The sequence below is a fragment of the Pseudonaja textilis genome, chromosome 1 (assembly GCF_049901715.1).
Source record: "Pseudonaja textilis isolate UNSWEBS1 chromosome 1, rPseTex1.2, whole genome shotgun sequence".
Taxonomy (NCBI): domain Eukaryota; kingdom Metazoa; phylum Chordata; class Lepidosauria; order Squamata; family Elapidae; genus Pseudonaja; species Pseudonaja textilis.
In genome coordinates, this window is record NC_141990.1 from 186,154,052 (window position 1) to 186,173,482 (window position 19,431).

A 19,431-nucleotide genomic window follows, 5' to 3' on the forward strand; every position below is an offset into this window, starting at 1 on the left:
CTCCCTTTGACTGCCACCTTGACTTGAGTAGCAACCTATCTTTCACTTTTATCTGAAGAAACTAAATCAAAACCATCAGGTTTGGCAAAGACAGCTTGGAAGGATCCATGTGTGGCTCAGGGACATGGAAGTGAGGTGGAGAACAGACAAAGAGATGATTCTCTTACGCTTCTCTACTTCCCCAACAGCAGAAGTACAAAAGCCTCCACTTTGGGCCAACTGAACCATTAACTATATATACATTCAGCAGCTCGACTGATCTCCTCCCGAAGGCACAGTAAGAAGACCACGTGGAGCAGCAGTTTTCAAAATTACTTTCCTTCCTTCCCAAGGCCAGGAGGAAAGCATATTGCAAGGACCGCATATCTGAGCCCTAAACCAGGGGGTCCCCAACCACCAGTCCGTGCACCAGCACTGGTCCATGGCATGCCAACCACCAAGCCGTGCTAATAAGCGAAACTCCGTCCATGGGATGGAGGCAGCATGTGAAACCATGCTCCTCCGGCCCACAGAAAAACCTTTCTCCATCGAACCGGTTCCTCTTGCCCAAAAGGCTGGGGACCGCTGGCCTAAACCATTCATAGGCTGCCTTTTTTTAACCCCTTGATTTTTTTCTTGGGAATTGATGGTGTTGTTATTTCTTCAGCCAGCAGCATCCACTGCTCTGAGGGTTTGTGGGAAAGCAGCTAGTGAGTCATTTGACAGATTATCTCATCAATAGCAACTCAAGTTGATGACGTGACGTCTGGGAAAAAGTGTTGGAAAGTCACTCCACTTTAATGAACTCAGTGTAAATGAGGTTGGGAAATTCCTGTTGGTTTCCCCAATTCTTACATTAGATTTTTTTGTTTTTGTTTTGTTTTTAATCTGTACATCATCCAGAATTTTGCTGAATGGGCAGCCTACAGATGGGATAAAAACATAAATTCTGTATTTACCCACGATCAGAGTGAAAAATACCCTTACTCAAATCTGTACAGTTCTTGATTCCTCATTCTTGCCAGAGACATAGCAAGTCATTATAAGATCAGAAGGTTTTGTAATGTCTGCATCGGTAGCCCAGAAAAGTGGGATGACCACAGGGAGGCAATTATTATTGATAAACTGTGCATACACATGGGGAGACCCCATAGCCTCTGATGACGACCTATTTTATTGATTTAATTCATTGATTTCATTGATTCTGTTCATTCCTATTCTAGGATTTTCACCTTAATTTTAGGCGAGATGGACATTTTGATAGCAAATAATTTATATTTTAAGTTATATAAAGCTGATGGCACAGTGGTTAAAGTGCAATATTGCAGGCAAACTGTCCACAGCCTGGAGTTAGATTCTGATGGGGCTAAAGATTCAGCCTTCCTTCCTTCCTTCCTTACAAGGTTCAATAAAATGAGGACCTGGGTTGTTGGGGGCAAAATGCAAATAATGTTTCTTCACTAGTAAACACCCCCCCCCCAGCACTATGGGACTGTATACAAACCTAAATGCTATTGCTATATTCTAATATGCATTAAATATATATATATCATCTCAATAAGGGTTGTATTTTAATTTTAATCCACAACGAATCCTGGTTTGATTTTCTAAATTTGCCAATGAATTGTGCTCAACTGACCAGATTTTGTTGCAAATGACAGGGTGTACATCTCAAAACGTTCTCTGGTTATGCTCCTCCTGTTGTTAGCATAGAATTTTCAAATTGCTCAGCTCTTCTGCTCTCTTGAAGTTTATATTTGTCCTCTTTGCTGTGGTTTTCTCTCTCGCAAAGGCAACACTGGCCTTATGTGGAAGCTGACTAAGCAGTTCCTGTTTTCACTTTTATAAGAAAAAGATGAAGATGCTGACAGCAATAGACCATGTTTAACTTAAGGGCACTCCAAGCAAGGTTCCTCCAGCAAAATTCAGCCACCCAACCATTGGAAAGCGCCCTCTGGCACAGTGTTTCACAAATTTGGCCAGAATTCTGGGAATCCACACATCTCATGTTAAAAAGTTTGAAAAACACTGATCTAGCATAACCAAAATCTGATTTGGATACTAGAAGAGCTTATTCATTCTGAACCAGTATCGTTGTATATGAACCATTTTAATAATTCCATGTTTCAGTTGAGCCTTGCTGTGTAAGGATCACTAATATGATCTGCTTAGGTTCTTGGATAACTATAAATACTATATTGAACTTGTCAGCTTTTACTCATCTTATCTAATATAATACCAAGTTTCAGGATCCATGTTTATATATGTATCTCCATGCATACTCTGCTTCATTAATCAAAGAAAGAAAAAAAATAGTGTTAGCATAATAATGGTAGAAATAAAAAAATAAAAACAGATAACTTATCTTTCCAATGTTTTATAAACTTAAATGGTCATAAGTTCTGAACTGTGATCATAAAAATTGCTCAAAAAATGCTTTTCCTCAGCTCTCTCTTAAAAAGAGATTAATTAAAATGCCAATAGAGGTAGCCCTCAGCTTATGATTTGATGCTTAGTAATTATTTCAAGAAACACCAGTGTTTCCTGGAAGTATTTACAACCCAATTCTGAAATTCTGATGGGCACCCCCCCATGCAGTCACATGACTGCACTTTGAACACTCTAACGGGCAAAGAGGGATGGCGGACCAGATTAATCTTCAAAGAAGCAGGGAATTCCAATGAAAGATCACAAGGCTAATTGTTATTGGGATGTAGGAAGTTAGCACCCACCCCTCTCCTAGAAAAATGAAATATCCTGGGAAATATTAAAAAGGCAGAATAGTTCCCCTAAAAAGATTAAAGTAGAAACCCAGAGAAGCAGAAACTCAGCCCCCTCCCACCTTTGCTAATGGGCCATTAAGGCCTAGGCCAGAGTATTCTACATAACAAAGACCTCTACCCATCTCACCACCTGACCTGGGAAGATTGTATCAACCAACACTCAGGTGAAGCCACGTGGTCCAGACAAAGCCTACAAAGTTAGCTAAGACCCCTGCCCCTGGGAGCCTGACAGCCAATGGGATATATTTCTTACACAGGAACAGGAAACACTAAGGTGGGGCCCAGCAGAGGTTATATAAGGGTCTCTCAGCATCTTGGTCTTCCCTTCTTGACCTTCTCACCTTGAAGTATGTGATCATCCTTTCTTTTTCACTTTGGAGCTCCAAGCCATGTGGTCCTGCTGTCCACCATTAAACCATCTTTCCAAATAGCCTCCATGTCTCCAGTGTCTTTTCCCCCCACTTGGAACTGAACCCAGAAGGATAATTCTTCCAACAGGGAAGGAGTCAACAAACTTTGACTCCAGGTATTTACACGGGCGAGAGGAAAATAGAAACTTAGTGAAAAGTCACACTCAATCCCTATCTGAATCTTGATGCCTTCATACCTTGCGAGTCTGCAGCACATTTGTGTATAGGTTTTGCAAAACATGTTTATTTAAGAGAAGCTGAGCAGCCTATGTTTCTCCTGCAGAAGTCCAAGGTGCAAAGGATGCTGCTGGAGGGTAAAATATGGTTGGTAGTCACAGACTATTTGAAAAGTGATCTATGGAGAACTGTAGTGAGTGTTGTGTACAGGCGAATTCTGCATGAGGCAACGTTCAGTCCAAGTGTCCTGCTGATAAGAGACAGAGCAGCTGAAATATTGTTCTAGTATTTGATTCTCCATTTGTTGCTCTAGAGCCCAATGATACAAAGATGACAAATGAAACTGAACAATTTAACAAGTGGAAGAGATCATTTCAAAATCTGGATATAAAATGAGGCCTATGACAGAGGTCTCCAACCTTGGCCACTTTAAGGCTTGTGGACTTCAACTCCCAGAATTCCTCAACCAGCTGGCTATGATCTGCGATGGCCTAACTGACTAATCCCATGTGCCTAAAAAGTGATCTGTTAAAAAATCCCACTGTCTCTTGTCATCTGGAATACAATGAACCACCTTGGTAGACACTATTACAAATACAGTCACATAACACTTCACTGGAAGGAGGAACATCAGTAATAGGATTTACTGAAACAAAATCTGAGAGTTTCAGCAGGGAAGGGTGGGGCTTCGTTAATCATAAACCAGCTGGCCTTGCAGGGACTGTCTTGGCAGGAGACAGATGTATCAGGGTAAAACATGTCCTGCTGTTTAATGATTCTCCTGCTGTTTAATGATTCTAGTTCTTGCTACTGTCCCCTTGGCTCTGGCACCAGCAGCCCCAAAGCATCGCTGCTCTCTCCCTGGTAACTGTAACTGAGGTCGCTGGAAGTGGGGAATTATCATAAATACTTGGGACATTGCTGGATGCTGATGGGAACTTTTCCAAGCAGTATCCCCACATATCCATTTTTGGGGGGTTGATTCTAGGGATATAGCACTTTTAGGGATTTCATCCTTACTGAAGTAAAATGTCAGGGTTCCAATAGTTACCTCCATTTAAATCATGAGTCTAGCCAGATTTTCAAAACTTAAAGAATATTTATTAGGAGTATTATGATTACAGACCAGTGGCGCTCATTCCTATCATCATGAAGTGCTTTGAGAAACTGGTCTGCTGGTACATCATTTCTGGTCTTCCTCATACATTTGACAAACACCAGTTTGCATACAGAAGAAATAGATATAGAGAGGACGCTATAGCCATCACTCTTCATACTGCTCTGACTCATCCAGAACAGCAAGAGTGCTATGTGAGGAGGCTTTTTGTAGATTTTAGTTCTGCATTTAACACAATTCTTCCACCTAGACTAGTGTCTAAACTTCTTGACCTTGGCCTTGCCTTTGCCAATCTGCCTTTGGATTATGGATTTCCTGTGGCCGCTCACAGAGGGTCAGATTAGGTAATCATACCTCTTCAGCCCTTATTAACACTGGGTTGCATGTTGAGTCCCTTACTCTATACTCTTTATGTGCATGACTGCATTCCCACTCATGCTAGTAATACTATTACTAAATTTGCAGATGATACAACAGTGGTCAGACTCATCTGTGGGGGTGATGAGTCTGCCTATCGAGATGAGGTGGACCAATTGCTTTTGTGGTGTGGAGGCAATAATTTGGTCCACAACACCAATAAGACCAAGGAGCTTATAGCGGGATATAGAAGGAACAGATCAGACATCGAGCCCTTGCTTATCAATGGAGACCGAGTGGAGCAAGTGGCCAGTTTTAAGTTTCTAGGTGTTACCATAAAAGAGGACCTGACCTCTGGTCTTCCGCATACATTTGACAAGCACTAAGGATGCTCACATTGCAGCCCTGGTCAAAAGGGCCCAGCAGAGATTATACTACCTGAGACTTCTCAGAAAACAACAACTGAATGAAAAAATGCTGGTGACCTTCTACTGCTGCACCACAGAGAGTATTTTAACTTACTGTACCTCTGTGTGGTTTGCCAATTGCCCAGTGGCAGACAGGAAAGCACTCCAGAGGGTTAATGTCATTGCCCAAAAGATTATTGGTTGCCCTCTCCCCTCTTTGGAAGAGCTTTATAGCTCCTGCTGCCTTAAGAAAGCTCAAAACATTCTCAAAGATCCATCTCATCCTGGGAACCCTTTTTTTGAACTATCACCATCTGGCAGGCAGTACAGAATAATAAAAACAAGGATAAATAGTCTGAAAAACAGCTTCTATCCCAGGGCAGTAGCTCTTTTGAATTCTGCCGCATAGTGCAGTATTGGTGTGGTGTCAGGGGTTTTCGTTTCAATGTGTGGAGGGTGAAGGATGTTTGTGTTTATTTTCATGGTCATGGTCATGATGTGCACTGAAGATGGTGTTTGATTTCGTTGTATGAGGTACAATGACAATAAAGTAAGTAAACTAAACATGCCAGTGCTGCCTGGGTGTAGCTGACTCTGAGACACATCACTCATTGTCACCCTTGACCCTGGTTTTCCCCCACCTCCTGGGTGTATCATAATTCATATTCTCCAATGGGACACATCCATAGCCAAGAGTCATCAATCATGCTCTCCAGTTAGAATTTTGCATGGCAAAAACTTCGGTCACCAAGAAACCATCTTTGAAAACATTTATGGAATGCAAGTTGCCCACTGCTCCCTCGCCTTGCTTTCTGTTGGCAACTCTAAAAAGACCATAGACATATTTTATGAGTTGACATAAAATATATATTTCTAAGAACCTAAATCTTAGTCTCTTAAGGAAGGGGTAAGAAGATGAGCTAGAGCAGCGGTCCCCAACCTTTCCAGCTTAGTGGTGCACCCTGGCATGTGTGTGTGTGTGAGAGAGAGACAGACACACGCATGCACACCTCCATTTGCGTGACCTGCACGCATACACCCTCTCTGCTCATGAGAATGGAGCTTCGCATGCAGGCGGAGGGTTCTTATGCTCACGCACGAAGCTCCATTCACGCAAGGGAAATCTACTCGTGCAAGTGGAGGGCACTCCCACATGAAGCTCCTTTTGGGCAAATGGAGCATCATGCGCGAGTACAAGAGGCTCTCCGCTTGTTCGAGTGGAGTTTCACACATGCATGCTTGTCCATTTCTCTCACGGCCCCGTTTCAAACAGGCCATGGCCTGGGGTTTGGGGACCTCTGGGCTAGAGGGGAAAAATATAGGCCACCCCAGGTTTAATTATGGGGTTAATGGGAAGAGCATGTAACCTGCAAACAGTGAGGAAAAGACCAAGCCACACAATTCAAGCTGGTCTCTAAATTCAGAACCTTCAATAAAATTATACAGAAAAGTTCAACAGTATTGAAAATACTATTTCCCCACCTTATGTTTTTCACTGCATACCTCAGTTCTGTATTTCAAGCGGTTAACCCCTGAGGATAAGAACTATATTATGATGATTACGGGGTGACAGGAAAGGGGGCCCCAATGGAACAATGGAAAAGCAAAAGTTTTTGAGGCCTACAAGGCAGGAAATCCTAGGGATCTGACTGGCTGCCCAGTTTGGGGAGTTTAGGTCCTTGTCCTTGTAAGCTGGGCTGAGTTTTGATGTTAGACCAAACAGCCTTTTCAGGAGGAGCAGATCAAAGTCCATTGTGAAGGAGAAAGAATCTCAAGGCCACCCACTGATGGAGGATGGAAGATTCTCTCTATATTGCAGTTCCCTTTTACGGTTGGCCCTGGATTGTGCTGTGAACATCTATCCTTCGATTTAGAATAGATGGATTTACCAAGGAGCTGTATGTGAGGCAGGGAAGGTCAATTTGGGTCTGATAGGATTAGTCAAAGAGAGGAATTGGGTTTGATCCAGGTCATGTCTAAAATATGCAAGGGCAGAAGGGTGGAATCTCTGCTTTGTTTATAAGATTTACAGTATTTTCTCCACCACAGTGGTTCACTTGAGCCTACAGTGGTGGTTAATTTTTTGGGCACCGAGTGCCGAAATGGGAGTGTGCGTGCGCCGAAAAGGCACCAAGTGTCGAAACATGTGCACACAAACCAGAAACCAGAAAAGCAGCTCCCCAGCGTGAGCATGCGTGCTGGCCACCTGGTCTTCCAGTTTCTAACATGCATGTGTGCGCGAAGACCAGCTGTCCGGCATGTGCATGTGACCTGGGAAGCTACTCTTCCGGTTTCCAGCGCTCCCGCATGTGAAAACCAGCTGGCCAGGATGCATGCGTGTGCCAAAACCCAGAAGAGCAATGGACAATGGCTGGGGTGCCTGGAGAGATGGCTCTGCGTGCCACTTCTGGCACATGTGCCATAAGTTTTGCCATCACGGGCCTAGAGGCTGGGAAGTGAGAACTGGCAGAACTTTAAAACCTGAGCTCTACGGGGCCACAATTGAGCCGGAAAAAAAATCAGCCGAGTTCTCCAAGCAACATGATATAGGCAAAAACAGAGAGACCCAAAGAAATAATATAATTAGATGGTAACTCACTATAATTGGTGGAATGATAACCACAGAGCCACACAATCATGTCTTTTAGGCTACGAGGAGCTGAACTACAATGTTTATTATTTTGATTTTCCAAAAATCCCATTTACCAAAAGCTTGTTATTTCTCTTTCCCGTGGACCATTGTAGATATTCAAATATTTCCACGTGGTCACATTCAAAAGACGTGGCGGGTGGGAAGAGGGTGCAGTGCTCATTTTATTTCTTACATTTCTTACGCTATACAAACTCCTTCACTGTGGAATGACCAACTCCAGAAGCTGGAACAGCCCTGACCTGCTAGCCTTAAAGTTGCTGTAACATGTTTTCATGAGGCAAAGTAATTTGTAACCCCATGTTTAGAACATTGTATTTTGTTATGGTATTCTTGTTCCTTGAAGTGCTATGATGGCATTTCTTGAATCATTATTTTCCTATAAGCCATCTACAGTAGCTTTTGTGATTGAAAGAAAGCTAATAAATTGATTAAGTAAATAGATCCTGGGCAGACTATTAAAATAATCTTCAAATACTGTTTAATATGTGTTAGATTTTTTTTTTTTTACAAAACTACTCCAAGTATACTTGATGCTACAAACATGGCGGAAGAAACTGTCTTTAATCTACGAATAAATCAACAATATTGACATAATTGAATGTTTTTTTTTTCCTGGCCAGTGTCTGCCTTTTCATCTACCATCCTCAAAGCCAATTTGTTTCTTTGATTTTTGCTTTGCTGTGTTGTTATGCTGCAGGAAAAGAAATGTCAGTGAAAAGTATTTTTTCCCCCTGAAATTAACCTAACACAGTAAATCCTGTTTTGCCACAATACTGCTAGTGAGGAAGGAAAAAAAGAGAGAAGGGTTATTATGAGCAAATAATTTTAACTTAAAGCCAGTCTCAAATTGTTTTTGAGAGAACTGTACACTTATCACAACTGCCTATTCTTAGTTTGTATATACCGGTGTACAGCTACACAACATAACCGTAACTTCTCTAAAATAATAATTTTAAAATGATAACAGAATAAAGAATGTTTTTGTATAAGAGGTCTCCTATTCAAATACTAGCCAAAATGAAACTAGGGAACATGAACAAGAAAGGCCTATATTTGAGACATCACAAGACTTTTCCCAATTAGCATAAGAGAATACAAATTTACAATCCAACCACTGTTTCTTCCCATCATCTGACAATCTAGGTTTTGTTTACTCCATCTGTATGGATGGTCTGATGTTACAGGTATCCACAAAAGGAGCAAGTAACACCATCAAGAAGTTGTAAAGAGTGCAGAGCTGATGTTGTAAACCAGGGGTGGCGAATTCACATCCCACAGGCCAGATGGGTCACGTACTGGCCATGCCCACCTTCAGTTTAGTGAAAGGGGGAAAAGTTGCCATATGTCATGTGATGACTTGACAATGTGAGTTTGACACCCTTTTGTAAACTGCTCAGTCTCCCAGGTGCGATGGGTGGTGTAAAAATTGAATGAATAATGTCATGATAACATCATGCAAATGTTATCATGACAGCAAATGACTCAAATGATGTACCATACAGCATTTGAGTTGCAAGAATGATGCAATATGATGTAGCCTATTCTATAGAAGAAAAATTCAAGTGTGACTTTTGTTGGCAAATAGTTTCAACCTTGCACTGGATTTCCTGGAAATGTGTCACTGGAATATGGGCTTCTGAATTAAACTTGTTTTGCCTGAATTTTTGCATAATAGTGAAATTTATAGCTGCTATAAAGAATTCTAAGTGTGATTTCCTGCATTTGTAATTGCTGATACAGGACAACTCCCATAAAAGGAGCCCCTCCCTTAACTGCCTTCAGTAGATAGCTAAAACTAAACAATTGAAAATTCAACTGGCACAACTGGCACTAGAGAACCCTGATTATAGTTGCCATAAAGAACTCCGAACTAAGCCTGATCCCTCTGCTTGTAGCTGCATGGGACAGATCACATAAACTGTTCAGTGTTGCTCCTTTAAGGATCTGCTGTATTTAAAAAAACACTCCAGGGTTCAAACTAGACTTGGAGTTGGTGGGCCTCAGAGGATTTTCTCAGGGGCACATCCCATTTTGTAAGCAATTGGGCACAACTGGGGTCTGCCCCAGCTTCTGTCTTTATGTAAACCTATTTTTGTTTGGTGACACAAACACTGGTTATTGGTGTTTGAAGGCGCTTTTTTTTTTGCTTAGAAAAGCAGGCTATAAATAATTTAAGAATATCAAATGCAATCAAAATAAAATAAAACAAAGATGGGCATTCTTTTTTCTTTCTTTCCCAGATTAAGTGATGTGAAGCACAAAGGAGGGATGTGTTATATAAATCTGCAACTGTCGGACTTGGCAGGAAATCATGAGGATCAACTTCCTCCCTAAACGGCTAGCTCTTAGCAATTTTTAGAGAGCAGCTGGACAAAGCACATTGCCACCATTTATTATATTTTCCCTCCCTCCTGGCAAAGATCTTGGGCCTTTAGCAGCTGAGAAGGGTGGGGTAGCAGGTGTATCCAAACTCTACAGCTGAAACTTCCCAGGGCTGCATCATTTCCATACCAGGAAAGTTACAGCTGCTAAATATCTATCTCCCTTGCAGCTGTTAAAGGCACAAGAAAAGGTTTCATCTATCTTTCCCTGTGCATGGCAAAAAATGAATAATGCCAGTGAATATTCACTGTCTAGTTTTAAAGCCATCATTTTTTTAACCTGTTGGAAGAATTATCCTTCTGGGTTCAGTTCCAAGTGGGGAAAAACACACTGGAAACATGGAGGCTGTTTGGAAAGATGGTTTAATGGTGGACAGGACCAAGTGGCTTGGAGCCCCAAAGTGAAAAGGACAATCACATGCTTCAAGATGTTGGGTGAAGGAAAAGAAGAAGGGGCAAGATGCTGAGAGACCCTTGGTTTTATACCCTCTATTGCCCCCCCCCCCTTAGTGTTTCCTGTTCCTGTGTAAGAAATGTATCCCATTGGCTGTCAAACTCCCAGGGGCGGGGGTCTTAGCTAACTTTGTCTGGACTACATGGCTTCACTTGACTGCTGGCTGATGCAATCTTCCCAGGCCAGGTGGTGAAATGGGCAGAGGCCTTTGTTATGTAGAATATTCTGGCCAAGGCCTTAATGGCCCACCCATTAACAAAGGGGTGTGTGTGTGAGCTTCTGCCTCTCTTGAGTTTCTACTTCCCTTTTGGGGGAAATATTCTGCCTTTTTAATATTTCCTAGGATATTTCATTATTCTAGGAGGGGTGGGTGCTAACTTCCTATAAACCAAGATTCTTTTGTTTGCTAAAAAGGAGCCCTGGATTAAGGGTTTGCTACTATTGTGTCCCACTGTTGGGAGAAATATCCTTCTGGGTTCATTTCCAAGTGGGGAAAAAGACACTGGAAACATGGAGGCTGTTTGGAAGGTTTAATGGACAGGACCACATGGCCTGGAGCTCTTAAAGTGAAAAGGAAGGATGATCACATGCTTCAATGTGAAGGAAGAGATCAAGAAAAAAGGTCTGAGGTGCTGAGAGTGCCTGGGTTTTATACCCTCTGTTGGGATTTGAATTGGAGCTTGTATTCTAATTGGTTGTCAGACCCCCATGGGGCTATGCAGGGGCAACTGTGTCCTGAGTTCCAGGCTTGGTTGAGCCTTGCTGGGTGATTATGCCCTTAAAAGGGCTTTTGGCAATTGCTATAGCTTTACCTGGAGATCTTTGTTATGTAAAGTATTCTGGCCCAGGCCTTAATGGCCCACCCATTAACAAAGGTGGGGGTGAGTTTCTGCTTCTGAGCTGAGTTTCTGCTTCTGAGTTTCTACTCTTTTTAAGAGGAAATATTCTGCCTTTTTAATATTTCCCAGGATATTTCAATTTTCTAGGAGAGGGGTGGGTGCTAACTTCCTACAGCCCTTAACTCTCCCTCCCAAAAAAGGAGGCCAGGATGGAGACAGAGGGATAAGTGGTCAATTCAAGAACTTGGGCATCTTTGAAATACCAGTATGTAGAAAGTTAGCACCCATCCCTCTCCTAGAAGAATGAAATATTGTAGGAAATATTAAAAAGGCAGAATATTATATTTCCCTGGATGAGAAAAGGAGAAACATGTTTTAAAGACAAAGCACCTTCCTGCAGCCCCCCCTTCCCCCCGCCCTTCAGCTCCAGGGCGATGGGATTAAGACATGGCCTTCAGGAAATGATAGGATTACCCATCTCACCATATGGCACCCGGGAAGATTACATCACCCAGCAGGATTCAACCAAACTTAGCACACAAACAACCTACAAAGCTAACTATGACCCTTGACAGCATCCAGTCAGGGTATTCTTCCTGTGCTCCAGGAAGTTCAAAGCTTAGAGAGGGCATAAAACCAAGGGACTCTCAGCATCTCTGCTCTTTTCGCTCAGGAGCTCCAAGGCACGTACTCCTGTCCACCATTAAACCTTCTTTCCAAGCAACTTCCATGAATTCAGTGTCTTTTCCCCCACTTGGAACTGAACCCAGAAGGATATTTCTTCCAACAAATATGACTATCAGCCTGACAGCAGATAGCAGTTCAAGGGGCTAGTCTTGAAATGTTAACCCTGATTTTCCTCCCCCAGTACCATATTAAACATGGAAACAAGTCAATAAAACAAAAATCAAGGAACAAAAATCCTCATGTGGTTTCTTGTTGTTTTTATAGGGAAATATGTAAATGTTAAGATCCCTTAACCCGGAAGTGCAGAGGCAGCAAGGAAGATTGGGCTGTGACCATCAATTTTTAAGAGGCTGACTTGTATATTTAGAACTGCTGTGTATATTTATGCATAAAGGCATTTATTTTGTCATTTTATGAATATTAAGTGAATGAGTCTCAAAGACAAGATCTATGCTTGAAGTGCTTATTATAGTGGCTAAAGTACAAAGTTTAGGTTTTGTTTTATTTTTTTTAAAGGCAGGTGAAATTTTCACCATCTGCATTAGTCAAATTCAGTAGTAGTAGGTATTTCCAGTACAAAGAGGAAGTACCATATCTATTAGAAAAAAGTGATAGGCTGAAGAAACTCAAAATAACCTCACTTTGACAGTGTTTATTGTAACACCAACAGAAAAACAGCTTTTCAAGACTGATGCCAGCCTTTTGATGGAGGCCAGGTCAAGAAAGACACCAATGGGATTTCTGAAATGCTAAATTAGTATTGTAAGATGGCACTGAAGGCAGCAACAACAGGGACCCAAAGCTATTTCCATGCCATGGAAAGACAAATGCTCCATTGGATACTGGCCATCTTCCTCCTTGACCACATCACAAATGACACCATTCAAAAACATTTTGGTGTGGCACCAATTACAGAGAAGATGAGAGAAGACATTTTTTTTTTACTACTTGTTCTGTGGGCGTGGCTTGGTGGGTGTGGCAGGGGAAGGATCCTGTAAAATCTCCAGTCAGAGGTGATATTTGCTGGTTCTCTGAACTACTCAAAATTTCCACTACCGGTTCTCCAGAAATGGTCTGAATCTGCTGAATACCACCTCTGTTTGCACCGTTGCCAGGACAGCCTACCAACTAGAAGTCAATGGTCGGCGACCTTGTGGGCGTCCAAAACAGAGATGGCAAGACACTATCAACAAAGACATGCAAGCTGCGGGCCTGTGCCCTGGAGATGCACCTGACCGTGCAAAGTGACGTTCAATTATCTGAAAAGCGGACCCTGCATCTGCGGGAATAAGCTAGGAAGACGACGTTAGTGTTGTGGGATATAGTAACTGAATCTTGAAATCTTTTCCAAGTTTCCTGTCTGTTTCTCTCTCTCTCTCTCTCTCTCTCTCTCTCTCTCTCCGTCCCTCTCCCTCCCTCTCTTATCTCATAACCAAATAAAATCATGGTGATATTGACTTTCATATTTTCATTTTTAAATTCCTTTTACAAAGAATGAATTCAAAAGCAAGAAGCTCTTATTTTCATGCCAAACACCCATTGGTTCATTCAACTAGGCCAGTGTTCTTAATTTGTAAAAACCAGATCTAAACTAACACCACCAGCTGGATTAAAGCAATTCTAAACAATAAAATGGGTGGTTGACTAGGGTGTGAGTCAGTATGCCACACAAACATGGTTTTTGAAATAGCTGCATTTCCAAACTCGCTATTTAGTGGGATGCTTTTTTTTTAACAGAAGATTCCCTAACGGCAACACCAATTAGCAATCCTTTGTGCTATTTTGAGGATTAGAAGGGAGTAGCCTAGAATAGACCATGATTTGCAAACATCAAGCTGCATTCTACTACATGGGTGTTCCGGCTTAGCCCCAAACAAGCCATTCTAGTTTGTGAACCACAATTTATGGCAGGGATACCATCTCCCTTAGCAATTCTGATGTGTCCCCCCTTTTAAGGATCCCACCAAATCACAAAAGCCTATTGCATACTTATTGAGCAATCCTATCAACTGTATATTAATTGAAGTTTAAATCTAAATGTAATTGTAGATTATACTGTCTTTGGTAGCTAGCCTCACACACTGAGATGTGGTCTTTTGTGTGCCATTTCAAGTTCAAATGCAGCCCTTGCTTCCTCAAGATTGTGCCTTATATGTGAATCAAGCCAATTGTGCAGTTTTTTTTTCCTGCCTCTGATCACTCTGGACAAATTCCTGAAGTATTTTATTGGAAATAATTCTGAAATGATTTGCCCTTGCCTGCTTCCTAGGGGTCTGTGTGTGTCAGGCCCAAGATCACCAGCTGCCTTTAGACCAAAGGTAGCATTAGAATTCATGGCCTTCCACTTTCTAGCCTTTAATCATGGTTTGCAATGGGTTTTGTTGAGGAAAGCTGCTGAAAGGAAACAGGGCAACTCTACAGTGTATTTTATATTGTTATTTTTTTGCACTTCAAAGATGGCACAAAGTCTGATTTGGGTTGTCAATCAAGAATCCTCTGTATCCCAAACTGCAGCAAAGATCATACAAAATCCACAAATCCATCACCCAAATAAACACACATTCCTTTCTTTTTGTTATGTTGTACTCCCCGACTTACGATCACAATTGAGCCCAAAATTTATGTTGCTAAGTGAGAAATTTGTTAAATGAGTTTTGCCCCATTTTACGGACTCTTCATGACACATTTGTAAAGCGAATCACTGCAGTTATTAAGTTAGTAAACTGGTTGTTAAGTGAATCCGGCTTCTCCATCAACTTTGCTTGTCAGAACATGGCAAAAGATGGAACACGTGAAGCGGAAGATACTGCAACCATCATAAAGCTGAATCAGTTGCCAAGCATCTGCATTTTGATCACAGGGATGATGGAAAGGTTGCAACTGTGACAAACGGTCATAAGTCACTTTTTTCAGTGCTGTTGCAACTTTGGTCACTAAATGAACTGTTGAAAGTCGAGGCCTACCTGTAATAGTGAACCCCATCCCACCCCACTTTTTTTGAGGCCTGTTTGGAAACCTCACGTAACTCCTTATATCCAAAGCCGTCGTTCCTTCTTGCTACTGAAGTGCTCGCAAAAGCGACGGCTTTTCCACCCCCGCCAATTCGGTTTTGCTCCAGAGAGGCGGTGGGCTGTGCCCAAAACAACAGGCCGCATTTCCAGTTGCAGCAGCCACGGGGCAATGGGCAAAGTCAGGGCAATTGCTTCGGGTAAAGGAGAGCGTTTCTCGCCCATACCGAACCTGTTGATTCTTAAGGAGGGAATGGGGGAAGAAGACGTGGCTGGAAATCAAACCCATGTAACTGGGAAAGCGAGGAGGAGAGAGAGCGAGAGAGTCCCAAGGCAGAGCAAGCTCAGAAAGAGCCCATCCTTCCTTTTCCTGGTACAGAAGAGGAGATGCTTGGCAAAGTCCGCCCCTCCGGCCGAAAGGTCCCGGCTGCAGCACAGGCGTTGCTTCCTCCCGTTTCCCCCCCTTTTGGAAGTCGGGAGCCTGGGAGGCAGCCCCGCGCAAAACCGCCGCCAGGGGAAGAGAAGCGGATGGCTGGTTCCCTTCCCCGGCCTCTCCCCGCCTCTTCCCTTTTTTTTTTTCCTGGGTTTGACCCCAAGCGCAGGGCCAGCGAGGAGGAAGGCAGTCTTGGAAGGGGCTGACGAAGGGTGGGGCCGGCGGTCTCTCGCCTTCCCCTCGCCCTGCCCCGTGGGCCGAAAGGGTTAATAAGGCAGCTGACAACATCGGCCCGCTGGCTTGCTATAAACATCTGGGGGGGAGAGTCCTGGCCGTGGGCAGACTCTGAATGGCTCCAGACGGAAGGAAAGAGCGCGGAGAAGTTTAGGTTGGTATTTTTCACACTGTGTGTGTGTGTGTGTGTGTGTGTTGTGCAGCAGCACTAACTCAGCGGTGGTGAGTTTGCCTTCTCAAAACTTAGCGGTCTGTTGTATCTGGATTGCTGGCTCTCTTGCTTCTCTCCCCTTCTCGCTTGCAGAGAGCTCTTTCGCCGAGCAGGAGAGCAACCCAAAGTCTTGAGCGCCCCGTGCCGATACTTTCTCTCTCTCTCTCCCCCCTGCCCAGTTTCAGCCTCTGGCCGATCTCCTCCTACGCGCTCCCCAGCGAGCCTTGATTTCCCCTCTGGAGTCTTTCCGGAAGCGCTTGTAAACAGCCCCTGCTGGTGGAACAAGGATATATATATTTGTGCGTTCATTTATTTTTTGCAAAGCGAGTCTCGTTCTTTCGGTATTTGTCAAGAGTGCCGTGCTTTCGCTCTGAAGTTCACTGTTTGGCTTTAAGATATTGGGGGACGGGACATGGATTTTGTTGCTGTTCTTAATCCACAATTTGGGCGGGGGGGTTGAACTAGCAAAGCATTGGAGGATCGAAGATGTGCACCCAGGTGGATATCTTCATTTTTCCTGGTTGATTATTTTATAACCTTGTTCCAGTCCCTGCCCAAAATTGTTACGTGGTCAAATCCCGATCCAAGCCATGGTCGCTGTATTCAGAGTTTGTAAGATTTCTTTTCTGATGTCCTCTCCACCCTTAAAGAAATCGGAGAGATTTATTAGGTTGACTAGAAAAGGAAAAGGGGTAGGAAGGAGTGCTAGGTGGGAAATGCCAAACGTCGTAGCTCATAATGCATCTTGGATACCGCTTTTAGTTGATTTCTGCTGGACCTTTTGTTTCATAAGTATATTTTTGGGAACTCATGTGTGAATGAGCCATTGCAACTTTTAACACCACAAACCTCAAGTGCAGCACGGGAAATGCCTTGAAATGAAAGACAGAGTTCTGCAAGGTTGCCAAAGGATGAAGTTATTTGTGAGTTTCTTGATGTTTGGTTTATCTGAAGATGGCTTATATCTTCTAGTCATTTGGAAGTGTCTGGGATCTGTTGCTGCTTTTAAAAGGTCCTCTTGATCTTTAAGTCTGCAGCATGTAAGCATTTCTTTTAATGAGAAATATCTGTGGTTGCTCCACACTACCATCTTTTTTATAATATAGTATTCAGCTTTGTTCGGGTATTTTTCCACGTCATTGTAGTTGTGCTTTTAAAGTTGTAGCTATATATATACACTATAGCTATATATATATACACACACACATGCACATACATACATACATATACACATACATACATACACACACGCAAAATAAATCTCCTTACTGCCATCTGATGTCGTCCTGGGTTTTTCCAAGAACAATTCTAAAAACCAACTTCTTAAGGCTATTCTAAGCAGATGTTATTTGTTTATTTTACCCCACCTTTATTATTTTTGTAAATAACTCAAGGCAGCAAACATACCTAATATTCATTCTTCCTCCTATTTTCCTCATAACAACAACCCTGTGAGGTGGGTTGGACTGAGAGAGAATAACTGACCCAAAGGCAATGCCTAAGCTGGAACTAGAATTCACAATCTTCTGATTTCTAGCCTGGTGTCAGGATGCAACAACCAAACTATGATCTTAACTAACCAAAGAATTGTGGTTTAGATTTTTACCTATTTCAGGTTTAATCCTTGACATCTGTAGATCTTGTAGCACCAAAAGAAGTTACTCTCTGAAACCTTAGAGGGTTTGTTGTGTATCAATTACATGGTATGTTAAATTAGATCTGTTTTAAACACATTTTCTAAATAAACCACAATTAGCTTAATAGTACTAAGTCACTTATGGCCCAAAAGCTCCCTGCCCCTGACTGTTGTTGGTACAACTGTGAAGGAAGAAAAATTGAAAAGTTGTGCTTGTCATAAATTGTTCCATAAATCCATTTTGGAAACTAAGGCACCTCTGCCAACACTAGAAACTTGGAGGGAATTTTGCCTTGCCTATACATAACTGACATGGCCCTTTCCCTGCTAGGCTCACAACTTCTTCTAAGTTAAGGTTCCAATTCTTATTAGGGTTTAAGGCAGGGGTGTCAAACTCAAGACCTGGGGGCTGGATTTAGCCTATGGGGTGCTTTGAATTGGCCCGCCCTGGAAACAGTGAAAGACTGGCCCACGGAGCTCTGTTTTCGCTAGCAGAGGGTTGCAGGAGGCTGTTGCGCAGAGGTGGTATTCAGCAGGTGTCTGACCAGTTCTGGAGAACTGGTAGCGGAAATTCTGAATAGTTCGGAGAACCAGCAAATACCACCTCTGACTGGAGATTTTTACAGTATCCTTCCCCTGCCATGCCCACCAAGCCACACCCACAGAACCGGCAGTAAAAAAAATTGAATGCCACCACTGCTATCGCGGTTGAAAATGGGGCCCAGAAGGCTGTTTTTGCTGGCAGAGCGCTTGGCCCATCACAGGCACCCCTGACATGAGTTACATGAAACTGGCCACGCCCACCCTGGCCTCCAAAGTCAAACACAACCCTGGTGTGGCCCTCAATGAAATCGAGTTTGACGCTCCTGGTTTAGAGTAATTTATAAACTTATCCAAGAGGATGCAGGTGGATCATGGTTCTGGCATGGTACAAGACAGTTTCCTATTGAGGCCATTTATGTGGCCATTATGTTCATAACCACTTCTGCAGTTTTTCTAACTTGACAGTGCTTGGGAAGCATTCTGAAATGCAGGCATTAGGAAAGTTATTGAAACTGTTGCAATGTTTGTTCCTTTTTGCTCTTTGGGCAATCGGTATAATTGTGTTTCAAGTGGCCTGCAAAGTTGTACAGCTTGTTCTTGAGTAGAGAATGTCTGTTGAAACTAGAGGGATGTAGTGGGGAAAAAACAGTGAGCCTCAGAGAGTTTAAGCCTGGTACAGCAAAGGGGACTCTGAACAAGCTTCCAAGTTACAATAGCACTGAAAAAATGAATTATGACTGTTTTTCACACTTATGTCCATTGTAGCATCCACAAAGTCACATGACTGAAATTTGAGCCCTTGATAACTGGCGTGTACTTGTGACAGTTGTATTACCTCAGGATCATATGATTACCGTTTGTAACCTTCCCAGCTGGCTTCCAACAAGCAAAGTTGGTGTGGAAGCCAGATTTACTTAATGGCCATGCAATTCACTTAACAAATGCAGTGATTTGCTTAACAACTGTGGCATAAAGGTCACAAAATGGGGCAAAACTCAATAAGTACCATTCTTAGCAATGGAAATTTGGGGCTCAATTGTGACCATAGGTTGAAGATTACCTGTAGAATACTAAAACTTCCGTTGTGTTTGTCCCCTCATTTTAGCCCAACTAGTGCATTAT

The 19,431-nt window shown here is 42.7% G+C and overlaps 1 protein-coding gene across 4 annotated transcripts in view; it reads left to right on the forward strand.

Moving 5' to 3' along the window:
* Positions 1-15,873: 15,873 nt before the first annotated feature.
* WIPF1 (WAS/WASL interacting protein family member 1) overlaps positions 15,874-19,431 on the forward strand; it is a 63,199-nt gene continuing 59,641 nt past the window's right edge. For all 4 annotated transcript variants that reach the window (XM_087919920.1, XM_087919919.1, XM_087919918.1 and 1 more), the window contains exon 1: positions 15,874-16,073. The gene's annotated coding sequence lies outside the window, so the exon portion shown is untranslated. The remainder of the gene's footprint in view (positions 16,074-19,431) is intronic.